We start from the raw sequence: 23,969 nt of genomic DNA, 5'->3' as shown, positions 1-23,969 counted from the left end.
CCAAAATGACACACAATGCAAACATTTAAACTTAACTTTATGGAAGTTAGAAATGCACCCCTGTTACTTACTTTTCAGGATTGGGGGTAGTGATAAACAGCTTCTAGTAGGATGCCGGAATAATATAATGATTCAGTACAGAACTGCCTAGATTAGCAAAATGTTCCCGCTAATCCTCTCACCCCTTTCAGACTGCACTCTCTACTTATGTGCCTGGAAATCCAGTGTGTATGCTATGTGTGCATGCTGGTGGAGGGGGTGAGGAGGAGGGCTGCTTTTATCCTTTGCACCATAACCAAAACTTGGATATGTACCCTTGGGGCCAGAGAGCGCCACAATTGCCAATCCAGACTATTTCAGAATAGACTGGTGGGCCCCCAGGACACCAGGCCAAGAGCTATTGTCATAGTCAATAAGAATGAAGATCATGGGGTGCCTGGGTAGCTCAGCTGGCTAAGCATCTAGCTCTAGATGTTGGTTCAGGTCATGATCTCAGGGTCCTGGGATTGAGCCCCACGTTGGGCTCCCTGCTCAGTGGAGAGTTTGAGGATTCTCTCCCTCTCTGTCTACCCCTTCCCCTGTTCACACTCTCTCTAAAATAAATAAATAAATCTTAAAAAAAAATGAAGGTCATGGAAGGATGGGGTGGGAAGGGTTGTTCTTCAGGGCAGAACAGTTCTTGATGTTGTTCAGCCCCATTTTATCCCTGCTTTAATAGTTCCCACAAATACTGATGTGGAGTCTCACCTTTCAGGAAGGATGTCTTACTTCCTCTATGCTACGCTCTGTTCCTCAAAGTCACGCAGGGACCCAGATGGGCAAGGCAGCTCTGCTATCTTTAATATATGGTTTTTAAGACTGTTCCAGTTGTGATCATTTCTGATGAGCAGCAAGGCAAGGAGGATAAAGCACAGAGCAAGTATCTTTAAGAATATAAAATTGGAAATTACAGCCACTTCAACTCATATCCCATTGAGGTGAGAACTCAGCCACATGGTCACAAGCAGCTGGAGATGGGGCTTACAATGGGGCTGAGAAATGTAGTTTCTAGGTCAGTGGCCCAGGGTCCAGGAAGAAGAGGAGAACGGTTTAATAGCAATCATCAGTCTGCCAGAATCATCATCAATGGTCCATGCAAGGTCCCTCACTTGTTTCCATTTATTCATTCATTCATTTACTCACTCTCTTTTATAGTCATTCCACACACTCTCTTATATACCTTGACAATCACTCTACTGTGTCTAAAGTACATGTTTTTGTTTATATTTCTGACAAACACATATTTTTGTTTTGTACACATGTATTTTATTTTGAGTCAATTTTATTGAAGTAAAATTTATATTTAGTAATAGTCAAATGATCTTTGACAAAGGAGAAAAGGCAATTCAATGGAAAAAGGATAGTCTTTTCAACAAATGGTGCTGGAACCACTAGACGTCCATATGCAAATAAAAATAAATGAATAAAGCAGGAATCTAGACACAGACTTTCCACCTTCCACAAAAATTAACTTAGGGGTACCTGGGTGGCTCAGTGGGTTAGCCATCTGACTTCGGCTTAGGTCATGCTCTCAGGGTCCTGCAATCGAGCCTCCGTCAGGCTCTGTGCTAAACAGGTAGTTGGCTTTTCCCTCTCCCTCTGCACCTCCCTCCACTCATGCTTTCTCTTCCTCTGTCAAATAAAGTCTTTAAAAAAATTTTTTTAATATCTTGTGATTGGTCATAAACTTCTAGAGGAAGACAGGAAAAAATCTAGATAACTTTGGGTTTAGCAAAGAATTTTTAGATATAACACCAAAAACATGATTGATTGATTGAATGAGTGACTGATTTTTATTTTTATTTATTTTTTATAAACATATATTTTTATCCCCAGGGGTACAGGTCTGTGAATCGCCAAGTTTACACACTTCACAGTACTCATCATAGCACATACTCTCCCCAATATCCATAACCCCACCCCCCTCTCCCGACACCCCTCTCCCTAGCAGCCCTCAGTTTGTTTTGTAAGATTAAGAGTCACTTATGGTTTGTCTCCCTCCCAATCCCATCTTGTTTCATTTATTCTTCTCCTACCCCTTTAACCCCCCATGTTACATCTCCACTTCCTCATATCAGGGAGATCATATGATAGTTTTCTTTCTCCGCTTGACTTATTTCGCTAAGCATGATACCCTCTAGTTCCATCCACGTCGTCACAAATGGCAAGATTTCATTTCTTTTGATGGCTGTATAGTATTCCATTGTGTATATATACCACATCTTCTTTATCCATTCATCTATTGATGGACATCTAGGTTCTTTCCATAGTTTGGCTATTGTAGACATTGCTGCTATAAACATTCAGGTGCATGTGCCCCTTTGGATCACTACGTTTGTATCTTTAGGGTAAATACCCAGTAGTGCAAGTGCTGGGTCATAGATTAGTTCTATTTTCAGCATTTTGAGGAACCTCCATGCTGTTTTCCAGAGTGGTTGCACCAGCTTTCATTCCCACCAACAGTGTAGGAGGGTTCCCCTTTCTCCTCATCCTCAACAGCATCTGGAGTGACTGGTTTTTAAAGATTTATTTACTTATTTTATATTTTTAAAAGATTATTCATTTATTTGACAGACAGATCACAAATAGGCAGAGAGACAGGCAGAGAGAGTGGAGAAAGCAGGTTCCCTGCTAAACAGAGAGCCTGATGTGGGGCTCAATCCCAGGAAACTGGGATCATGAACTGAGCTGAAGGCAGAGGCTTTAACCCACTGAGCCACCCAGGTGCCCCTATTTACTTATTTTTAACAGAGAGCACACCCAAGTGTGCTCACAAGTGGGGAGAGGGATGGGGGGTAGATTTTTCAAGCAGATTCCCCACTGAGCACAGAGTCAGGCTCAGGCTCAATCCCACAACTCATAAGATCACAACCTGAGCTAAAACCAAGAGTCAGTCACTTAACTGACTGAGCCACATAGGTGCCCCTAAAAACATGATTTATTAAAGAAAAATTGATTGGTTGGGCTTTATTACAATTAAAGAAAACTTTTGCTCTCACAAGATACTGTTAAGAGAATGAAAAAGTCACAAACTGAGAGATTATATTTACAAAACACATATCTGATATAGGACTTATATCCAAAATACACAAAGAACTCTTAAAACTGAATGGTAGAAAAGCAAACAACCCAATTTTAAAATGGGCAAAACATCTCAACAGACACTTCATCAAGAAGATAAACAGATGGCAAATAAGCACACAAAAGGATGCTCAATATCATTTGTCATTAAGGAGTTGCAGATTAAAACAATGAGATATATTCATAAGGATATATCTAACTTTATAAAAAATTGCCAAACGGTATTCCAAAGTGATGAACCATTTTGCTTTCTCACCAACAATATATGAGTTCCAGTCACTTTGCATTGTCAACAGCAGTGGTCGGATTTTTTTTTTTTAAGATTTTATTTATTTGATGGACAGAGATCACAAGTAGGCAGAGAGGCAGGCTGAGAGAGAGAGGAGAAAGCAGGCTCCCCACTGAGCAGAGAGCCTGATGCAGTGCTTGATCACAGGACCCTGAGATCATGACCTGAGCCAAAGGCAGAGGCTTAACCCTCTGAGCCACCCAGGTTTTCTGGTTGGATTTTTTTTATTTGAGCCATTTGGTGATGTAACAGTATGTCATTGTGGTTTTCTTTTGCAATTCTTAATGACTAGTCATATTGAAAAAATTTTTATGTACTTTTTTGTCATTCATAGATTTTATTCAGTGAACTTTTTAAATCTTCTTTTCATTTTTTAAGTATGTTGTTTCATTTATTATTGAGTTGTGAGGTTTCCTTAGATATTCTGGGTATAAGTCAGTATCAGTCAGGGTCCAAGCAGGAGAATTATTAACAGGAGATTGAAATAATGGAGAATTGGCTTGTAAGAGTCAGAGAGAACTCTGATGAATACAGAAATAGAAAATATAGGGTCAGCCACTACTGGCAAGGCTGAGATCTAGTTGTCTGAGAAGAACTTCCAGATCTGTTGGAAAAAGCCTAGCACGGCTCACTGGATGGTGGAGGAGACACTGAGGTGGATCAGCAGGGGGAATCTACTATCCTTTGGGGGTTGGGGATATTGTTCACAGGGAGGTGCCATACCCTGGAACCTGATGCAAAGTCACCACAGGAGTGTTACAGGAAGTGGTTCACAGTCAGGTTCACTTGCCAGTGGCACACCACTTTGAGAAGGTGTTGAGAGAAGCTTCTAGCAGCTGGGCACTGCTGGTTGCCCTATGCTGTCAAATCTGGGAGCTAGGGAAGCTGCCCTCTACAGGAGCCAGGTGCAAGAAAGGCTGCACTTCTCAGGACACTGGAAACTGGAAAAGAATATTCCTTCCTCTGTCAGTGTCCCTCCAGCATGCCCTACTGGCACAACATCATTCCAAATGGCACAGGTGAGATATCTACACGGCCCACCTCCAGGGTCACAGTGCAGGTGAAGGGTGGATTTGGAAATGCCAAGCAATAAGCTGTTGACTGGCACAAAATCCTTTATCCTATGTGTTTCTCCAGGCTGTGTCTTACCTTTTCATTTCTTGACAGTGTCTTTTGAAAAGCAGATGTTTATTTTTTTTTTTTAAGATATGTATTTATTTATTAGAGAGGCTGAGAATGAGTGATGGGGGGGAGAGCGAGAGTGCATGTGTGTGTGAAGCAGACTACCCGCTGAACAGGGAGCCTGATGCAGGGCTTGATTCCAGGACCCAGAGATCATGACCTGAGCTGAAGGCAGTCGCTTAACTGACTGAGCCACCCAGACGCTCCTGATGATTTTAATCCCTGATAATTCTCTTCATGTGCCTGTTTAGGTAACCACTTTAATAAATTGCCTATTGACAAATTTTGCCCATTGTTCTATAGGACCTGTTACCTTTGCTTATTTCAGCTTCAATCTGCACTTCTTTTCTCTAGTTTCCTAAAATGGAAGCTTAGATCATTGATTTTAGATCTTTTCTAATCCATGCATCAGTGCTATAAATTTCTCTCTGAGCACTGGTTTTGCTGCATTATACAATTTTTTGACTAGTTGTATATTCATTTTTATAGAGTTACTTTCAAATTTCTCTTGAGACTTCTTCTTGGACCCAGGTGTCATTTACAATTATGTTGTTTAATGTCTAGGTACTTTGGGACTTCCCAGCTCTCCTTGTTACTGATTTCTCGTTGACTTCTGTAGTGGTCTGGGAGCTGACATTGTATGATTTCTATTTTTTTAAGTTTGTCAAGGTGTGTTTTATGGCCCAGAGTGTGGTCTATCTTGGTGAGCATTCCATGTGAGTTTGAGAAGAATGTGTATTCTGGCATTGGATGAAAGTCATTTATAGATAGCAGTTCTATTTGCTTGATTGATGATGGTGCATTCCACTGTGTCTTCACTGATTTTCTGCCTGGTAGATCTGTCCATTTCTGATAGAGGGATGTTGAAGTCTCTAACCAGGAGAGTGGATTCATCTATTTCTTCTAGCAGTTTCATCTGTTTTGCGCCATATATATTGACACTCTATTGTTAGTCACATACGTATTAAGGATTGTTCCATCTTCTTAGAGAACTGATCCATCTTCCTGGAGAACTTTATCCCTGAAAGCTTTTCTTGCTCTGTATTCTTATGTGGTTGAAATGAATATAGTTATTCCAGCTTTCTCTTAATTAGTGTTATTGTGGTGTATCTTTCTCCATTCCCTTACTTTTAATCTATATATGTCTTTTTATTTACAGTGGGTTTTTCCATAGACAACATAATTGGGTCACAGTTTTTCATTCGCTCTGATAATCTCTGTCTTCTAGTTGGTATATTTAGACCATTGACATTTAAAACGATTATTATATACTGTAATCAGATTAATATCTACCATACGTGTTACTGTTTCTATGTTATCCCTGTCCTGTGTTCCTATTTTTGTCATGTACTGTTTTTCTGTCTTCTGTGTTCTTTTTTTCAAATTTTTGAAAAAGATTTTATTTATTTATCTGACACAGAGAGAGATCACAAGCAGGCAGAGAGGCAGGCAAAGAGAGGGGGAAGCAGGTTCCCTGTTGAGCAGAGAACCCGATGCAGAGCTCCATCCCAGGACCCTGAGAGCATGACCTGAGCAGAAGGCAGAGGCCTGACCCACTGAGCCACTCAGGCACCCCTGCCTTTTGTGGTTTTAACATAGCAATTTATATAATTCTACTTTCTCTCATTTCTTAGCACATCAGTTATGCTTTTTTTTTTTTTTTGCCTTTTTTAGTGGTTTCCCTACAGTTTGCAATAGACATTTACAACTAATCCAAGTTCACTTTCAAAAAACACTATAGCTTCATGAGTACAGCAAGTACTTTATAATAACCAAGCACTCCTAATTACTTCATCCCGTGCCTTGTATCATTGTTGTCCTTCACTTCACTTACACATAAGCTATAATCATAACACATTGCTGTTATTATTATTTTGAGAAAACGATTACACATTAGGCCAATTAAAAATAAAAAAATTAAAAAAAAATTATTCTGCCTTCACTTACTCCTTCTCTAACACTCTTGCTTTATGAGGATTCAACTTTTTGACCAAGATCGTTTTCCTTCTCTCTGAAGAATTTCTTTTAAAATGTCTTGCAGGGTAGGTTTGGTGGCAACAAATTCCCCTCATTTTTGGTCTGAGCAGGTATTTCTCCCTCACTTTTGAAGAATCATTTCCCAGGATACAGAATTCTAAGTTGGCAGGTTTTTTTTCTCTCAACACTGGAAATATTTCACCACACTCTCTTCTTACCTGCATGTTTTCTGAGAAGAAGTTGAATGTAATTCTTTTTTATTTCTTTTCTTTTCTTTTTCTTTATTTATTTTAGAGAGAGTGTGTGAACAGGGAAAGCGGCAGAACGGGAGGGAGAGGGACAAGCAGACTTTGCACTAAGCATGGAGTCAGATATGGGGCTCGATTTCACGACCATGAGACCATGACTTGAGCTGAAACCAAGAGTCAGATGCTTAACTGATTGAATCACCCAGGTGCCTCCCCCCAATGTAATTCTTATCTTTGCTCCATTTTAGGTAAGGTATGTTCCCCCTGGATTTTTAAAAGACTTTTGTCATTGATTTTTTTGCAGTTTGAATATTATATCCTTATTATAGGGTTTTGGGGTATGGAGGTGGATTTAACCTGCTTGGTGTGCTCTGAGCTTCCTGGATCTGTGTTTTGGTGTCTGAATTAACCCTGGGAAATTTTCAGTCATTATTACTTCAAACATTTCTTTTGTTTCTTTCTCTCATTGTCTAGTATTCCCATTGTGTGTATGTTACACCTTTTGTAGTTCTCCTCCGTCCTTGGATATCCCATCCCATTTTTTGCAGTCATTTTTCTCTTAGCTTTCCAGTTCTGGAAGTTTCTATTGACATATCCTACAGCTCAGCAATTCCTTCCTCCAGTCTATTAATGAGTTTATCAAAGGCATTCTTCATTTCTGCTACAGTGTGTTTTTTTTTATCTCTATCATTTCCTTTTGATTCTTAGAATTTTCATCTCTCTGTTTAGATGACCCTTCTGTTCTTACATGTTGTCTATTTCATTCATCTGTGCCCTTTATAGTTATTTCAAAACCTAGTCTGATCATTCAAACATCTCTGCCAGATCTGAGTCTGGTTCTGGTGCTTGTTTTGTGTTTTCAAACTGTGTTTTTGCCTTTGAGTATGCATTGTAATTTTTTACTGAAAGCCAGACATGATGTGCTGGATAAAAGGAACTGTAGTAAGTGGGCCTTTAGTGATGTGTATAAGGTGTATGCAGGGGAAGAGGAGCCTCAAGGCTGATGATGAGGTCTCTATCTTTTAGTGAACCTGTACCTTTGGACTGAATTTCACAGGTGCTTCCCAGGTTTTTCTCCTCCTTAAATGGAACAAGATGGCTAGAGCTGGCTGGAGATGGGTATTTCCCTTCTTCCAGGTTGGTTGGGTCTGATAAAACCATGGCAAGCCAGACTCAGGTAAAAATTTCTCCTGAGAGCAGGTGTTAAGAATGAAGTCCTCTGACATATTTCAAAATGGCTACTTTTTCCCTCCCCCTCCTACAAGCGTGAATAGATTTGTCTTTGATATTTGCCTTGAGACCTGGTAGAACTTCTGAAGGCTCACAACAGTTTGGTGTCCCTCTCAGACTGGGTACCCTTGGAGTTCCTAAACCTCAGACTTGTTCACACTGGGCCTCCAGGAATCTGACAAGTACAGTTTTGCTACCTAGCACTGGTTCCCAGAGAGGTTCCCGCTCTGCTAAGTTGTGAGCATCCATCTGTCGGTATCTCCAATTTTTGGAGCAGTGGTTTGCCCTGTGTCCTCAATTCTCTGGCAGATCTAAGAACAGTTGTTTATTTTCAGTTTGTTCTATTTTTTACTTGTCAGGAGAGCGTGTAGACTTCCAAGCTCTTTACTTCCTGGACTGGAAATTAGAAGTCTCTCTTTTGCTTATTGGTTTGCATGAGTTACTTGTATATTCTATTTTTTTAATATTCTATGCATTAATTCCTTACCATTTCTATTTATTTATTTTTAAATGCCTTATCATTTTTAGATTTACAAATATATTCTCCCATTCTATCAAGTATTGTCTGGGATATCTTCTCTTAGACAGAAATCCTTAATCTTGACATCATCAAATGAACCATTTTTTTCCTTCTGGTTTGAGCTTTTGAAGTTTTATATAGTCTTTCTTCCAACTCAGGTCCCAAAGGTACTCTGTCATATTTTCTTCTATTAATTTAGATTTTTACTTTTATATTGAGGATTTATGTAATTCAGAGTGTATATTTTTATGTGGTGACAGGCAGGGGTCCCGTTTTATTTTCTCTATGTCGTCAGCTGGTCCCTTCTTTATTGTTTGTGATGCCTCTCACACATATACTTCTGGTCTGACTTTGAGTTTTCCATTCTGTTCCATGATCTACTGGTCTGTTTTTGTGCCAAAACAATGTTGTTGTTTTTGCTTTGTTCAGCTTCATACATGGCTTTGTAGTTTGCTGCTCTTTGCTCTTCTTTTGCAAGGTTGACTGAGTCCTATTTGTTTGTATACATTTTAGAATGAGTTTGCCAAGTTCCCAGAAAACACACCTGGAATTTTTACTGGCGCTTCACGACACATGTAGATTAACTCATGAAGAACTGACGCCTGTGTAATAGCAAGCCTTTCTATCCAATAGTGTGAGATATCCCTCCATTTATTCAGGTTGGTTTCTACATCCTTGATTCAAGTTTAAAGTTCTGTCTGTGGGTTCCTTGTATATTCTTAGTCAAGTTCATTACTAGACATTGTACATACTATTTTGATCCTTTTCTCCCAGAAGTTGGTTACTGCAGGTGAAGAGAAATGTTATGGATTTCTTTACTTTCTTTTTTTTTTTTTAAAGATTTATTTATTTATTTATTTATTTGAGAGAGAGAGAGAGATAAAGGTGTGGGGAGTCACAAAGGGAGATGGAAAGAATCTCCAGCAGATTCCCCACAGAGCACGGAGTCCCACATGGGGCTCAATTTTACAACCCTGAGACCATGACCCGAGTTGAAATCAAGAGTCAGGGGCTTAACCAACGGAGCCACCCAGCTGCCCCAAGCATTTCTTTTCTGGGGGTCAATCTCACATCTAGCGATTTGACTGAATTCTTTTAATAGGTTGAACAATCTGTCTGGTGACTCTCTTTGTGTTTCAAGGAAAGTGAAAATACTATCTTTATATAATAATCTTTTTTTATCTCTTCTCTTCTCATCCTTATATCTCTTATTGCTTCTTCCTGATCCTTTTGCAAGGAATGTCCATTATTATGTACTGAATAGTAACACTATATTTGCATCTCTCATTTCATTCCAGATCTTAAAGAAAATGCACTTAACATCTCTTCATTAAGCAAATGTTTGCCATATAAGTTTCACCAGGGGCACCAGAGTGGCTGAGTTGGTTAAGCGTCTGCCTTTGGCTCAGGTCAAGATCCTGGGGCCCTGGGATCGAGCCCCACATCAGGATCCTTGCTCAGCAGGGAGTGTGCTTCCCCCTCTCTCTCTGCCTGCCATTCCCCCTGCCTGTACTCTCTCTCTCTGTCAAATAAATAAATCTTTTAAAAAATACTATATATATAAAAAAAAAATCCTTCACCAAGTTAAGGATGTCTCTCCTATATCCATAAATTAGTGATAAACTCTATACATGTTTTTTCTTCGTTAGTGTTTTGAGGTATTGTATGGTATTTGTCCTTTATTCATAGGGTGAATGCTGATGTGGAGCCAACTCGGAATTCTTGGAATAAATCCTACTTAATCAAAATGTATGTTTTAAATACATAATTGGATTAGTTAGCTGATATTTTATTTGGGATTTTTATATTTACATCATAGGTGAAAAGAGCTTATTCTTTTCACTGATTGCTTTGTCTTTAGTGATTTTAGAATCCAGATTACACTGGTTTCATAAAACGATCGGGGCATTATTTGCTCTTTTCTAGTTTTCTGGAGAAACTTACATAAGATAGGAATTAACTGTTCCTTGAGTTTGGCAAAACGCCAGAAATTCATAAACTTTTATTACCATGACCCCACCAGCCAATTGTTCTAGTGTTTACCACATATTTTGAAGGAGTTGGTTTAAATTAATGAATACAGGGGGGCCTGGTTGGCTCAGTCAGTTAAGGTCTGGCTCTTGGTTGCGACTCAGGTGGTGATCTTGGGGTCGTGGGATCAAGCCTGTTGGGCTCCGTGCTCAGTGTGCAGTTTGCGAGATTCTCTCTCTCAGATAAATAAATAAATCTTAAAAAAATAAAATAAGTTAATGAATACAAGTCTTACTTTCCCCGGGTGGCTGTGCACGGCAGAGAAAATATACACAGCCCTCAAGAATACGGGCACCATGTACGGGTCCCACACCTCAACCCAACCGTCAACCCTGTCAGTCTCTGTAGGTAAAAGGGTTGTGTCTTCTCCTCAAGTCCCTCCCTCCTCAGGCCTCACCACTACCTTTGAATTTAGCCTCCTGTTTTACTGACAAGAGGAAACCCCTCGGGCCTAACTCCCTTGAATCTCAACTGCCGGCTCACACAGAGACTGCCTGTCCACATCCAGTCATACCTCTTTCCCCCAGTCTTGGAACATGAGGTGTCCCCCTTCAGAGTCCAAGGCAATTCCTACAAATGTGCCCCTAAGCCCCCTCCCTTTCTCCCAGGGACCTCATTCCATTAGACAGTCCCTCTCTCTCCTGAAATTCAAACTTTCTCTCTCTACGGGGCTTCTTCTCCTTGGTCCAACAACATAATCAAATCTCACCCATCCCCAAAAAAATCCCTCCTTTGTGTGCTGGGGGACAGGCATTCTCGCACACTGCAGGTGGGAGTGTAAATTGGCAAGATCCTTCTGGGAAGCAATTCGGTAACCCGAATCAAAAGCCTGAAAAATATTTGCACCCTTTGTCCCAGTAATCCTGCCTCTAGAAATCCATCTAAGGAAGTAATCAGAAATGCTGACAAGGAGAGATGTTTAAAGATGTTAATCTCACTGTTATTTTAAACAGCAAAAACTGGAAACAATCTAAAGGTTCAACAACAGGGGATGAGTTCAACAAATTGTACTTAAATATCATGCCATTTTGGGCAATCACTAAAACTATCATTTTTAAAGGCTCATTGATGTGAGATATTATCCATGAAAAATAAGTGAAAACAGCAATGTCTAAACAATATATATGGTCTGGGGCTGAATTTTATATGTACAAAACAACTAACACATCTGGAATGTTAGCTATTGCATACATTCAATCTTCACAAAGTTCCTGAACAGTCAATACTGTTAGCCATGTTCTTTAGAGACAGTAACCAACCAGAAAGAAAAACATCAATATCTGGGGCGGGGGGTGGGGGGGGGACATTACTGATGAATGTTATTTTCTTCATTCCCTTCCATATTCGCCAATACTTGAGCAAGGAGGTGCTCCTTTTTGTCAAGCAGAAATACTGAATCATTCTTTTCTTCTTTCTGTTACATATACTTTATACGTAGAGTGGTGAATAACTGGAACAATACAGAGAAAATGAAAATCCTTCTCCTACTCCTGCTATGTCAACCCCCAGAGATGGCCACTGTGGACAGTCCGGCTTTTGTATTTATATTTGCTGTGAAAATGTGTATGTAGATACATACACTGCGAAAAAGCAAACGGGATCCTCCCACCATGTCCAATCGCAGCACTGCACAAGCCCACTGGTCCCAGCCGCTGCATTTGGGTCTCTGCCCCAGAGGTACCTGGAGCCCCTTTCTGCAGGAGGCTCACTTTTAATTTTTCCAAGGGGCCAACTATCACTTGACTGTTCTGCGCGGCCCTGAGGGGCTCCAGGTTTGGGGCATGGAGAACTGAGCTCCTGTCCCAGTCCTGCTATTGGCGAGCTGCGCAACCAGAGGAGAATCACTTTTTCTCTCTGGGGACCTGTTTCTCCATCTTTCCAAGGGAGTAACCGTTCTTGCCTTTCCCACTTTAAGGGACCATCATGATGCTCCAAAGTGCTGATGGTTAAGTGCTGTGCCCAGAGCTTAGGGTTCCCCACATCTGATGCTCCTCCCTAGTTCCCAGCTGCAGGGATTTTTCAATGTATCCCCAGTGGAGAAGGGGGTAAGAGGGCTGCAGAGGGGAAGAAAGAGACTTTGTCACTAGACAAGCCCTGGAGGCCTAGAAACTCCAGGTTGGCTCTTGAGCTCTCTCCAGCTCACTCAAGAGTCTTGTGATGGGCATCAGCGGAGGAGGACTCTCTAGGTGCGGGAACATGGAGGGGGCGCCTGAAGAGCATGGTGAGGGGAGAGGGAAAGCAGTAGGACAAGCTGGGGAAAGCGCTGGAGGGCTGAAAGCGCTGCGGGGCCTCCACTCCAAAGCGCATTTTAGAGGCTCTGCAAGAGCTAGCCGGTGGTGCAGAAGCCAGTGCCCTCCTCCGCGGAGCTGCCGCCCTCTGGTGGCAGCGTGCAAAAGTTACAACTGCTCTCTCGGCCCCACCTCCCCGCGCAAGGCTGGAGAGCTGAGTTGCCACTCAGGCATGCTGCAACCAAGAAGCCCTTTCCACAGAGACCCGAAACCTGCCAAAAGGGGAACTCGGGGTTGAGTGATCTAGGACTGGAACTTGGGACTCTGGACAGCACGTCCAACTGATGCTTCCAGCAACCTCTAGTGATCGTCAAAGCAAAAGGCACCAGACAATGAAGATTTCATTCAGACTATTGCAATGGACAGAATGTTCATTGGTAAGGACCATCCCAAAGAAAAGGGAGGGGCCTGGGGTTTTAGAAAGGCAGGTGAACAAGGGAGTCATTGGCAAGTCTTTTATGGGAGTAGTAAGAAAGCATGGAGATGGGTTTTTCTGGGAATGCCCAGAGCAAGGGGAATCCAGTGCAGTTAGCGGATTCCCCAGAACTTAAAAGGGTATAGGGATTTCTTAGCCATCACTGCCTTCCAGAAGCACAGGATTCAGATATAAATATAAATAAATATACATATAAATATGTATCTGCTATAACAGATGGAGCATGCTACGGGATGGTTGTTGGGGAGCTAAGGGAAGTGGGGTCCAGGTCACCTATGCACAAATTTTAGAGGCTGAGGCAAGATCCCAACTTGCAGACACCAAGACAGCAAGGTGGCCCCAACCTGAAGTTTCATATTCCCTCTAAGAGGAAAACCAGAAAGTCACAGAGGAAGGGATGGACCCAGCCAGCAGTAAAGTCATGGCTTTTGGTTTTGTAGGCTGTATCAGAGAAGCAGGCATCACCGGGGTGACCCCCCGGGAAAGAGGCAGAAGGGTTCTGAAGGCACAGTGAAGACCCTCGTCAAGCCTCAGGAAGGGCCAGAAACCTGGCAGTTCTGAGATCTGGCTACCATGTCTACTTCTCTGTGTGTCTCTGCGTCTGTCTCTGATGCCAGGGGACCCACTCAGTTACCTTTCCCTGCCCAGCTTCCTCTCCCACCCACAACCGCTACTCCCCTGCAATTTCAGCCAGCACACGGCCTCTTGGGGCCATCCAGCCCCTGAGCCTGCTCAGCCTCCAGCCATAGAGCCCGCCAGGAACTGCAGCTTTGTCTGAGCCTGTGAAGACACTCCTCAGAAGACAGTCCATTTTCAAGCCAGACCATGAGTCATTTGACAGCAGCCGGCCTGTGCCCTGCCCAGCCTCTGGCAGGCAGCCCACCCCGGCCCCTCAACTGTAGGTGGGGGGTTTCCATGATCTGCTTCTCACAGGGGCTGGGACAGGACAGTGGCCCTTGGAAGGGTCAAGAGCACTGCACTGAGCTAAAGGAAATGAGAAATTAATTAAAAAGACTCAGCATGTGTCACGGAACGTGATGTTGGGCCCACTGCTGGACCTCAGGGTGTGTGGACCCATTGTTCAGACTTCCCGCAGCCTGTGCCCGCACTCTCCTGACAGCCCTCTGCACACCACTGCCATGATGCGCCCCGGGCTGGATCCTGGTCCATTAGATTTTGGGGAGGGACAACCTGACCCAAGCCCAAATATCCAGGAGAAGTGGGCTCTCACCGGCATGTTCAGGTACTCACCCGACAACAACTGTGCCCACCTTTCCACTGAACAAAATGGCTTTCTGGTAACTGGGGAAGGGGACAGGTGGGGCACTGGAGGTGAGGGGACAGCAGTGTGAGAATGAACGTCCTTCCTGTACTTCTCTGCTATCTCATGTTTATCTGTGCTCAGGCTGTTCTTCCGCCCTGACTGTCCACACCTCCCCCACAACCCCTTCAGCAGGCCGGCTCTTCCTCTCCTTGGAGACTCAAGTTGGCATCCCCTCCCACTGGAAGCACCCCCTGTCCCTCCCCTCCCCCGCAGCAGCCCTCCTTTCTTGCTTCCATCCCTGCCAGCTCCTCCAAGCTCCAGAGTTACTGGAAAGACTCCCCCTGTCTTATCCTTGAGGGTCTGGGACATGGAAGGTTCAGTAACTTCTTCCTGGATGAACCAAAGTTGAGGGCTTGGATTCATCACTGGGGTTGCTTTTTCAGAAGGGGATCCCAGGACTGACTTTCCAATGTTTGTCACATGACACAGGGTAGCCAGGGAGTGAGCCTGAGATTCCATTGGCACTTCACCACATGCTCGCTGGACAAGTCACCTAATCTAGTTTCCTAATGCCGTTTTCTTCATCTGTAAAATGGGGAATATTGGTGGTACCCACTTCAAAGAGCTGTTGTGAGGGTCCAGTTAGATACTGCTTACCACAATTCTTGGGACATTGTACATGCTCATTATTTTATTATTATTATTACTATCATCATGCACCCCTCCTGCCACAGAACTCAATGCTGCCCCCAGTGGTTGTGCAGGGGATGCCACTCTCCAGCCCTCCCAGATCTGTAAAACCACCATCACTCCATCAGTAAAACACAGGCTTAGAATTTAACCTCACTGGGCTTCTGTACAAAGAACACATTTCAATTTTTTGGAAAGTATGATAAAAAAAATATCAAGTAGTCTAACACACTTTGGTATATCTTTTCTACTTTTTTTTTTTTTCTTAAGAACGTTAAATGTAGCTACCCAGGGGCGCCTGGGTAGCTCAGTCGGTTAAGCATCTGCCTTTGGCTCAGGTGATGATCCCAGTGCCCTGGGATCAAGCACCACAACAGGCTCCCTTCCCAGCAGGGAGTCTGCTTGTCCCTCTCCCTCTACCCTCCCCATTTGTGTTCTCCTTCTCTCTCTCTCTCATGCTCATGCACTCTCTCTCTCAAATAAATAAATAAAATCTTTAAAAATGAAAATCCTGTTCCTGGTGTACAAATAAACTAATATTTGACATTATTCCAGTGATAAATACCTATCAGAAGTATTAAGTACTAAAAAGAAAAATAAAGGGAAACAGAATGAAAGGAGGTACTATGGTCAGCAAGCGATCAGGGAAGGCCTCCTGGAGGAGGTGACATTGAGCAGAGACCTGAGCTACAGACAGAAAGAGCCTTAGGACATTGAATGGGGCTTCCCCTGTCTAAAGATGGAGAAAGAACCCTGAGAAAGGCAGTGGCTTTCCCTAGATTACAAAGGTACTACGACTTCTCTAGGGGAGGGTGTTCCTCCTGAGAGTCTGGGCTCAGGGGGTGTACTCCGAGGCAGCGGAGTACCCTCTACTTACATACAGCTGTGGTCTCACAGACCCTTAGCCCAATCCACTCGGCACCAAGTCAGCCCAAGGGCTCCTTTCCCCACCCCCTTCCATTTCTCCTTCTCCCTCCTTCTTCTCTCTCTCCCCTATCTCCTTCTCCTTCTTGTTCTTACAGTTTTTTGTCAATAAACACTGAATGGTATGTAAACGTAAAGGCTCAGGTGAATGAATAATTAGAGGCCAAACGCCTGAGTGGCCAGCAAGAAAACCAAGAAATGGGATGTTGCTGTCACGCCAGAAGCCTTCATGTCTCCCTTCCCACTTCCCTGTCCTTTATGTCAATCCCTTCCTTGCTTTTCTTACCATTTCACCACCTACATATGTGTCCCTAAACAATATAGTTTTGCTGTTAGAACTCTGAACTTTATATAATGGTGTGGTTCTATATATGTCTTTTATGCCTTACTCCTCTCCCTCAGCATCAAGTTCACAAGGTTTACCCCTGTCGCTAGGGGTGCTGGTCTGCAAGGGCTGCGGTAACAGTGTGCCACAGATCTGGAGGGTAGAAGTCCAAGGTCAAGCATCAGGAGAGCCATCTCCTTCTGAAGGTCGTGAGACAAGGTTCTGTTCCAGGGCTCTTTCTTTGGCTCGTAGGTGGCTGCCTTTGTCCTGGGTCTTCACACTGTACCGACCCCCATTAAATTTCGTTTTTGTATAAGGACGTCTTCATATTGGCTTAGGGCCCACCCTGGTGACTTTACCTAGGTGAAGACCGCACCTCCAGATATGGCCACTCCCTAAAGCATGGGAACATATGAATGGGGGAGGGATACATTTCAGCCCAGGACCCCGAATGTGACGTTGTTCACTCATGTTCGTAAGCATATGATTTTCAGTCCTGCAAAGCATGAGGACAGCACGAGCTATTAATCCAGGCTCCTGTGGATCGGCACTTGGCTGGGGCCATTACAGATAAAGGGTACAGTGAGTTTCTGCAGAGTTTACAAAGAGCAATGGAACAACTGAGTCACAGGGGAAAGTTGATCTTCAGATTCAGAGGCTCTGCAAACAGTTTTCCAAAGTGGTTGCACCAATTTCTCCTCACTCCGGCCCCAGACTCTCCCATCTTTGTGGCTCGACTTCCTCAGCCACAGACATGTCCGTGTTACCTGGGCAGTAGTCTAGTTTGCATTTCCCTGATGACTAAGGGGGTTGAGGATGCTTTTGCATGGACTCCTGGAGCTCCCGTTTTGTGAAGTGCCTGCCCAAGTTTTACTGGTTTTAACGTATCTTTTTGATCTTTTAATCTCTTCACCTTCTACCACGCTCATGGCAATTTTACTGTAAGGGCACGTTTGCCACTTCCCTGCCACTGGACTTTGGTTTGTACTATCCGAGTCACCCTGCATGTTTGTAATAACTTGACTCTAGGAGATCAAGGCTGGGAGCATCATCCCTTCCTTCTCAGAAGTCTCTGGGCTCCTCATGCAAACCTTCCAACTCTCTCTCCCTTCCAACTTCCCATCTGCACCTGTGGACAGAGCTTCACCCTCCCCTCACCAACTGCAGCCTCTCCTCCTACCTGATCTGTCTCTGTCACCCACACAGGATTATGATCATCGATGGAGATGATGTGCAGGTGTCCAGCATGGTCCCTGGATTCCTGCATGCTCGCAGTAAGTATGACTTCCCTTCCCTCTTCTTGATGTTCTGCAGAAAGGAATTAGAGTAACATTTATCAATCATGCCCTGAGTGCCAGGAGGCAGGCCAAGGACCACTCACTGCCCATTTGTTACCATTCTCTTCTTCTTTCTTAGTTACAGACTTTATTCAGGGCAGTAATGTGCATCCTTTGCTTTTCCTGCCTTCCTCTTTCCTGATGCCTGGAACTTGGAGCTCCTGCAGCCATTTTGGACCAAGAACTGGGTAAAAGAGCCAGCTCTCGAGCCATCCAACCAGACCTTGAAAGGCAACTTGTCTCATGCAGCAGAGAAATTAACCTCTGTCACCTTAAAGCAACAGTGATTTTGTTTTCTATTATATGACACAACCTAAGGCGGATACTTAACGAAAAGTACATGTTTTTGGTTAATCATAAACATGTTTGCTTGAGCTAAATTTTCCTGCTTAAAATTATTTTTGCTGGTAAGTAAATGATACTATGTTTGAGTCTCTACACTCAAATTTGTATTTTTCAAACAGCCCACTGGGTTAGTTTTTCACACTGGTATGAGTAATTGAGACATGGCATCTCAAATAGCCAAGAAATTAGCATTCCCTCTTAGTATTTAAAAGAAGTTGTCTTAAAAAATTTTTTAACAAAATAAAAGAAGTTGTCTTGGGGCATCTGGGTGGTTCAGTTGGTTAAGCGTCCACTTTCCGCTGGGGTCATGATCCTGGGATCCTGGGTTGGAGCCCTGTGGCAGGTTCCCTGCTCAGCAGAGAGCCTGCTTCTCCCTCTCCCTCTGTTCCCCTGCTTCTGCTCTCTCAATCGCACTCTATCTCAAATAAATAAATAAAATCTTTTTAAAAAATGGGAAGTGGTATACACATGCATATGCACACACACATACATGCACGCTAATGAACCAGCCATGTGTGGTGTACGGGAGAACACTATGGATTCTGATTGTAAGGCTTGGATAATTCACTTGATCTGAGCCTGCTTCCTCATCTGAAAATGGTGGCCTATCACGTCCATGTACTATAAGGACAAAATGAGAAAAGTGCATATAAAATGCCTGCCAGAAACAAAGCGCTCAGTCAATGGTAAAGAAGGTGGGTGTGTTTTAATTTTTTGACAGTTGGCTTATTTGGGGCAAAGAAGACTAATCTGTCCCTTCAGGAGAAGGCCTTACTCCTTACTCCAACCACTTGAGTCACCCCCACCCCCAGCCAGGCCCCTGGGGGAAAAGGCCACCAATGCTCTGACCCTGAGACCCTGGCCTGGGGTGGCTCCTGGCACCCCCCCCCCCACTTCCCCAAGGCAACAGCACCCACAGCAGTGAAGCCCAGAAGAGCTGGGTTTAAGTCCAGATTCAGTTCCAGTTTTTATTTAAAGATCCTAATTTCTGGATGTTTATTTAGGGGATTCCAGCGGTAGCTTAAGCTCCTTTAAGACATTCTAAGTTGAAGTCTTTCCTTCACTTGGCTGCTAAAGTTTAATTCAGTCTAATTATTTCATATGGCACCGACTATAATAGTTTCATAATTTCTAGTATATTAAGCACTTAATATGTTGTGTCATTTGAAATCACATATTAAATTCAGCAAAGTACATTTTAATGAGAGTTAAGTGGTGTGAAAATATTAATACAATGTGATGGTTCATCTTGGTGCTCATATTTTGTAGGTCTGTTCCCAATGCACAAATGCCTCGCTCACCAGGTAAGCAAAGCATTTAGCTACCTGAGGCTGGGATGGGTGTCTGCTGAGAAAGCAGTAGTCCTGCCTTTTGCCATCTAGCACTTTACAGTGAGATTTCCTGGGGCGCCTGGGTGGCTCAGTTGTTAAATGTCTGCCTTTGGCTGGGTCATGATTCCAGGGTCATGCATTGGGCTCCCTGCTTGGCAGAAAGCCTGCTTCTCTCTCTCTGACTGCCCTTCCTTGTGTTCCCTCTCTCTGTCAAATAAATAAATGAAATCTGAAAGAAAGAAAGAGAGAGAGAGAAGGAAATACAGTGGGATTTCCCATTGGGCCTCACCACCTAATAAAGCGAGTAGGGAGATCCTTACTTCCATCTTAGAGGGGAGGAAACTGAGGCTCACTGCTGGGCCCCGTCAATATGGCCCTTCTTGGCTCAGAGAAGGTACACCTCCCTGCACACAGCTGCTGACAGAGTGTGTCACTTCTCCCAGCTGCAACCCCACATAGAAAAACTGATAGAACCTGGAAGTTGGCAGCCTTCGTACTTGGACTTGGAGATTCTTTTTGTCCCTCTTTCAGAGGGTCCCTTGCACACTCTCAACCTAAACACCCTGTGCTCTCAGGCTGCCCTGGGAATGCCAGCGAAGAGGGTCTTGAACTAAATCACAGTGAACCCTTCAGATAGCAACAGCTCAGAATAAGGATGCTTCAAAGGCAGGAGTTAAGGCGCGGGAGAGAGTGTGCCTCCAAAAACTGTCCAGTGGGACTCCTTTATTCCATCTGGGTGCGGAGTTAGCCCTTGGAGCCAGAGAGATTTGGGAGCAAATTCCAGTGTCACTCACTAGCTGAGTCCCTTTCCTCTCCAGGCCTAGGTTTTCCCCATCAGCAAAAGAGGAACAAGACTCCCTCCTGCTTATCTCTAAGACATGAAAAAGAAACAGAACATCAGAAGAAAGGACAAGAATTCACACTAAGCTCAGAGAACAGCAGGGAGTGAGTTACAAGCTGTCCCCTCCCAGAGACAGATGCAACCAAGGCTTTCCATATCAGACCCAAGGCAGCAAAGCCCTCTGAGGGAAAACAGTCCTCACTGCAGCTACGGAGGGGAGCGGGAACAAAGGAAAGGAGCTACCACGACAAAAATGTTATCCTAGCGAAGAAACAATCCCTCCAGTAGCTTTAAAAAGAGGAGCTATTCCCACTTTTCAAAAAGTCTGATTCTTGGAAAATTAAGAAGACCAAAGACGAGTAAGGAAGTGGTTATACACGGAGGGGTTTGTGTGTTTTTTTGGTTTTGTTTTTTTGTTTTGTTTTGTTTTAAGATTTATTTTAGAAAGAGGAAGAGAGAGCACAACAGGAGGGGCAGAGGGAGAGGGAAAGAGACTCTCAAGGGGACCCCGTGCTGAGCGCCGAGCCTGACCCCTTGACCCTAAGACCGAGACCCCAGCTGTAACCAAGAGTCAGATGCTTAACCAACACCACGGCCCAGGCAAGCCTACATTGAGTATCTGTGTACCTACTACGAACTTCCCACGGACCCAGGACCTGCTCCAAACACTTCACAGGAAGCAGCTCCTCTAAGGTGCTCAGGCCACTCACATAGCCCTACAGTTACTATTCCAACAACCCTGCTAGGCTTGCCTCGGAGTCACCGCCCAACAGGTGGGGAAAAGCAGGCACGGACAAAGCTCCAGGCGCAAAAAAGAGATCTGGGGGTGAGTGAAAAGCGTGGTCCCCAACCCCCTTCCAGAATCAAGCTAGGAAGGGGCAGCACTGAGGTCAGGCATCTGGGATGGATTAGAAAGGCTCTAACCACAGCAGGGGCCAAGCCGGAAGAGCAAGGGCTCCCAGAACAGGGGGATTAGGAGGCTTGCAAAGAGAAACTCCCTCTGGCCACTGGTGACCCTGCCTCTTCCCAGAGGCCACCCTCTGAGCTGTCGGTGAACACAGACCTTTTTCTACCTCCCCCCTCCCAACCCTGGCTTTCTTTTCGGGGAGGCAAAGAAGGAAATATGGAAAAACTCCTTTACACTGGGGTGATTAGGGTGGGAGAGCATACTTCAAAAGAGATCTTAGGAGAACAAGGTTTAAGTCAGAGCAGGTGCTGCTCAAAGGGATTTCTAGGGCCTGAGGGGTGGATTCTTCTCCACACCCAGACCGCCTGAAGTCCCATCCTGTGTCTGGACCCTTGGAGCTTCCAGGCCAGGCCTGTGAACTCAGCACTTCCCTGCCCTACTATGCTGGGTAAAATCTGGATGCCACCAATGCCATTCGTGCCCAGGTTCCCAGCAAAGAGAAGGCCATGGCTGCTTCTCCACACCCCTGCTTCCTCCTCCCTCTGGTGGGGCTGATGGGAATCCCTAGCCCTTCTTATTTCAAATGAATGACATGTGGAAACACTCAGTGCTCCCAGGCTTCAAGGGAATACTATAACAATGTTAGAGAATCCTAAGATCTCATGTCCTCACTGACATGTTTTCAATATGAAACAGTCCATTGCTTCATTTATCCAGATTTAATAAAGGTTGGCTCTGATCTCTCCCACTCAGGAGTGGTGGGAAGCTCCACCTCCGATGGGATCAAGGGAACCACTCTGCGTCTCTTAATGTTCTGCAGCCCAGGACATTCAGCGAAGTCTGTCGGGACTCAGGCCACCTTGGGTCTCAGAGTAGAGCGAAGACAACAGCTCTGAGGGCCAGCAGGAGCCGGCTTCCCCTGCAGCTCTGAGACCCATAACCTACGCAGAAACATACTCCTTGCCTTTTAGTGTCCATGCCCTTGGGGTCTCTGGGAGCAGGATCCCCTTGGTTCTCTCCATACTGAGTCCTCCATCCGTCTGTCCTCCAGCTTCATGTCACATCCAATCCATCTCCTCCCCTTTCATCCCTACCCTCCCCCCTTCCTCCACACTGGGCCTTCAGGGTTCAGAGGAGAGTGCTGCAGGGTTCTGCAGATCCCAGACCCTAGGTCCACGGTAGCTCCTGTGGACTAATTCTTGGGGTCTTCCGTGCCCCAAGGATGAACAGAATTCTCCACCCTTCTTTTAGAAAGCAGAAAGTGTTGAATGTTTACATCTTGCTAATTATAGTCTCCAAAAAAGTCCTTCAGTTACCCAGTTACAAAAACAGAAAGAAAGAAAGAGAAAGAAATCAATCACAGGAATCACAGCATGCCAAAGCAGAGAGAGATATGAAAGATCATCTCTAGGACAGTTTCTTCACTCTGCAGAAGCTAAAGCAGGACCAGAGAAATCCAGGGAGTTGGGCAAGGTCACAAAGACAGATGCGGGAAGAGAGAACTCAGATGTCCCTCCTCTATGTTACAATTGCTCAATAAGAAAAACAAACGAAAAAACAAAACAGAACAAACAAACAACAACAACAAAAAAACCACGTCTGGCTCAAAATAACACATGCTCGTGTAGCCAGAAATGGTGAACAACCTGGTCCATCTCCTGCTGGTTTTCGCAATAAGGCAGTTATGAACCCACGAGATGTACCTGTCACCGTGACACGTGTGAGCATCGACTGTGACGAAAAGGCTCTTCTTCTAAATAAATGAATAAAAACGTGGATGCTAATTGAAGATTAGCATCATCTCCCATCAATGCTAATACGCTTTTTGGTTATTTGCAATTCCCTTTTGTAAATCTGAGGGAAACATCGTTGCCCAAATTAGCTCTTTTCGCTCAATAAAGGCCATATTAGCATTCTGAGGTTTGTGTTTGCTTACTGCTTATTTAGAGAGAGGTCAGATGAGAAGTTGGGCAGCCTGCACCTGATTTCCATTTCACTGAAGACAGGTGGGGGGAGGGGCTCCAAAGTCGCCAGAGGCCAGGCCGGGTACTCCCTGGCTGTGGCTCCAGTCAGGCTCACAGTGCTGAGCCAGAGCAGGTCCACGGGGCACCTACCACCTCCACAGCGGTCTCTCCTGCCTGGAGGACTTGCCAGATCCGTGAAACTGACTCAGGTGGCTCCCAGGTCTTCCTCTGCCTGGTACTGCCTGACCTGCCCTCTTAGGGCTGCAGCCCTATCAAGCAACTACTCAAACGTCCCCTCCCCTCCTGCCCACCTTCTTGCCCCAGTCACTGTCTATCCCCCAGGCTCTTCCTTCCCAGTCCATCTCAGCACTGGACTGAGAATGCTCTGCCATGTTATCCTGGCTCCCTTGCCGGAACCGAAGCGTCCTGCAATCACGCAGCAACCCAAACCACTGCCTATTGGACCCACAGCCCCACCGCTGATGTCTAGGAGCTTGGTATTTGGAGAAGGCCAGCAGGAAGGGAAGTCTGAGCTGATAAGGCCTTGGGGGCATCCTCGAGGTCAGCGAAAGGGGAGGGGGCACCCCTGGTCCCAAATCTTTCCTCGCTCGAGTTCCACTGGGAGGAGAAAATGAAACCAGACTTAGCTCCAGAGCTCAACTTTCACAACTGGCAGGGGCAATTTTGGCCTTGATTACCCAACTAGAGCTTGTTTTCTAA

The 23,969-nt window shown here is 44.6% G+C and overlaps 1 long non-coding RNA gene across 4 annotated transcripts in view; it reads left to right on the top strand.

Moving 5' to 3' along the window:
- LOC131835973 (uncharacterized) overlaps positions 1 to 23,204 on the top strand; it is a 29,916-nt gene extending 6,712 nt beyond the window's left edge. For 2 of the 4 annotated variants that reach the window (XR_009355437.1, XR_009355434.1), the window contains 5 exons: positions 17,731 to 17,798; positions 17,941 to 18,268; positions 19,476 to 19,510; positions 20,356 to 21,204; positions 22,039 to 23,204. This is a non-coding gene — a long non-coding RNA (uncharacterized LOC131835973). Of the gene's footprint in view, positions 1 to 9,079; positions 9,226 to 17,730; positions 17,799 to 17,940; positions 18,269 to 19,475; positions 19,511 to 20,355; positions 21,205 to 22,038 lie in introns of all 4 variants that reach the window. The other 2 variants (XR_009355436.1, XR_009355435.1) reach the window with 2 other exon arrangements.
- Positions 23,205 to 23,969: the final 765 nt, after the last annotated feature.

This window comes from Mustela lutreola, chromosome 7 (genome assembly GCF_030435805.1).
Source record: "Mustela lutreola isolate mMusLut2 chromosome 7, mMusLut2.pri, whole genome shotgun sequence".
NCBI classification, from domain to species: Eukaryota; Metazoa; Chordata; class Mammalia; order Carnivora; family Mustelidae; genus Mustela; species Mustela lutreola.
Note: the sequence above shows the minus strand (reverse complement) of the source record. Positions and strands in the feature narration are given on the sequence as shown.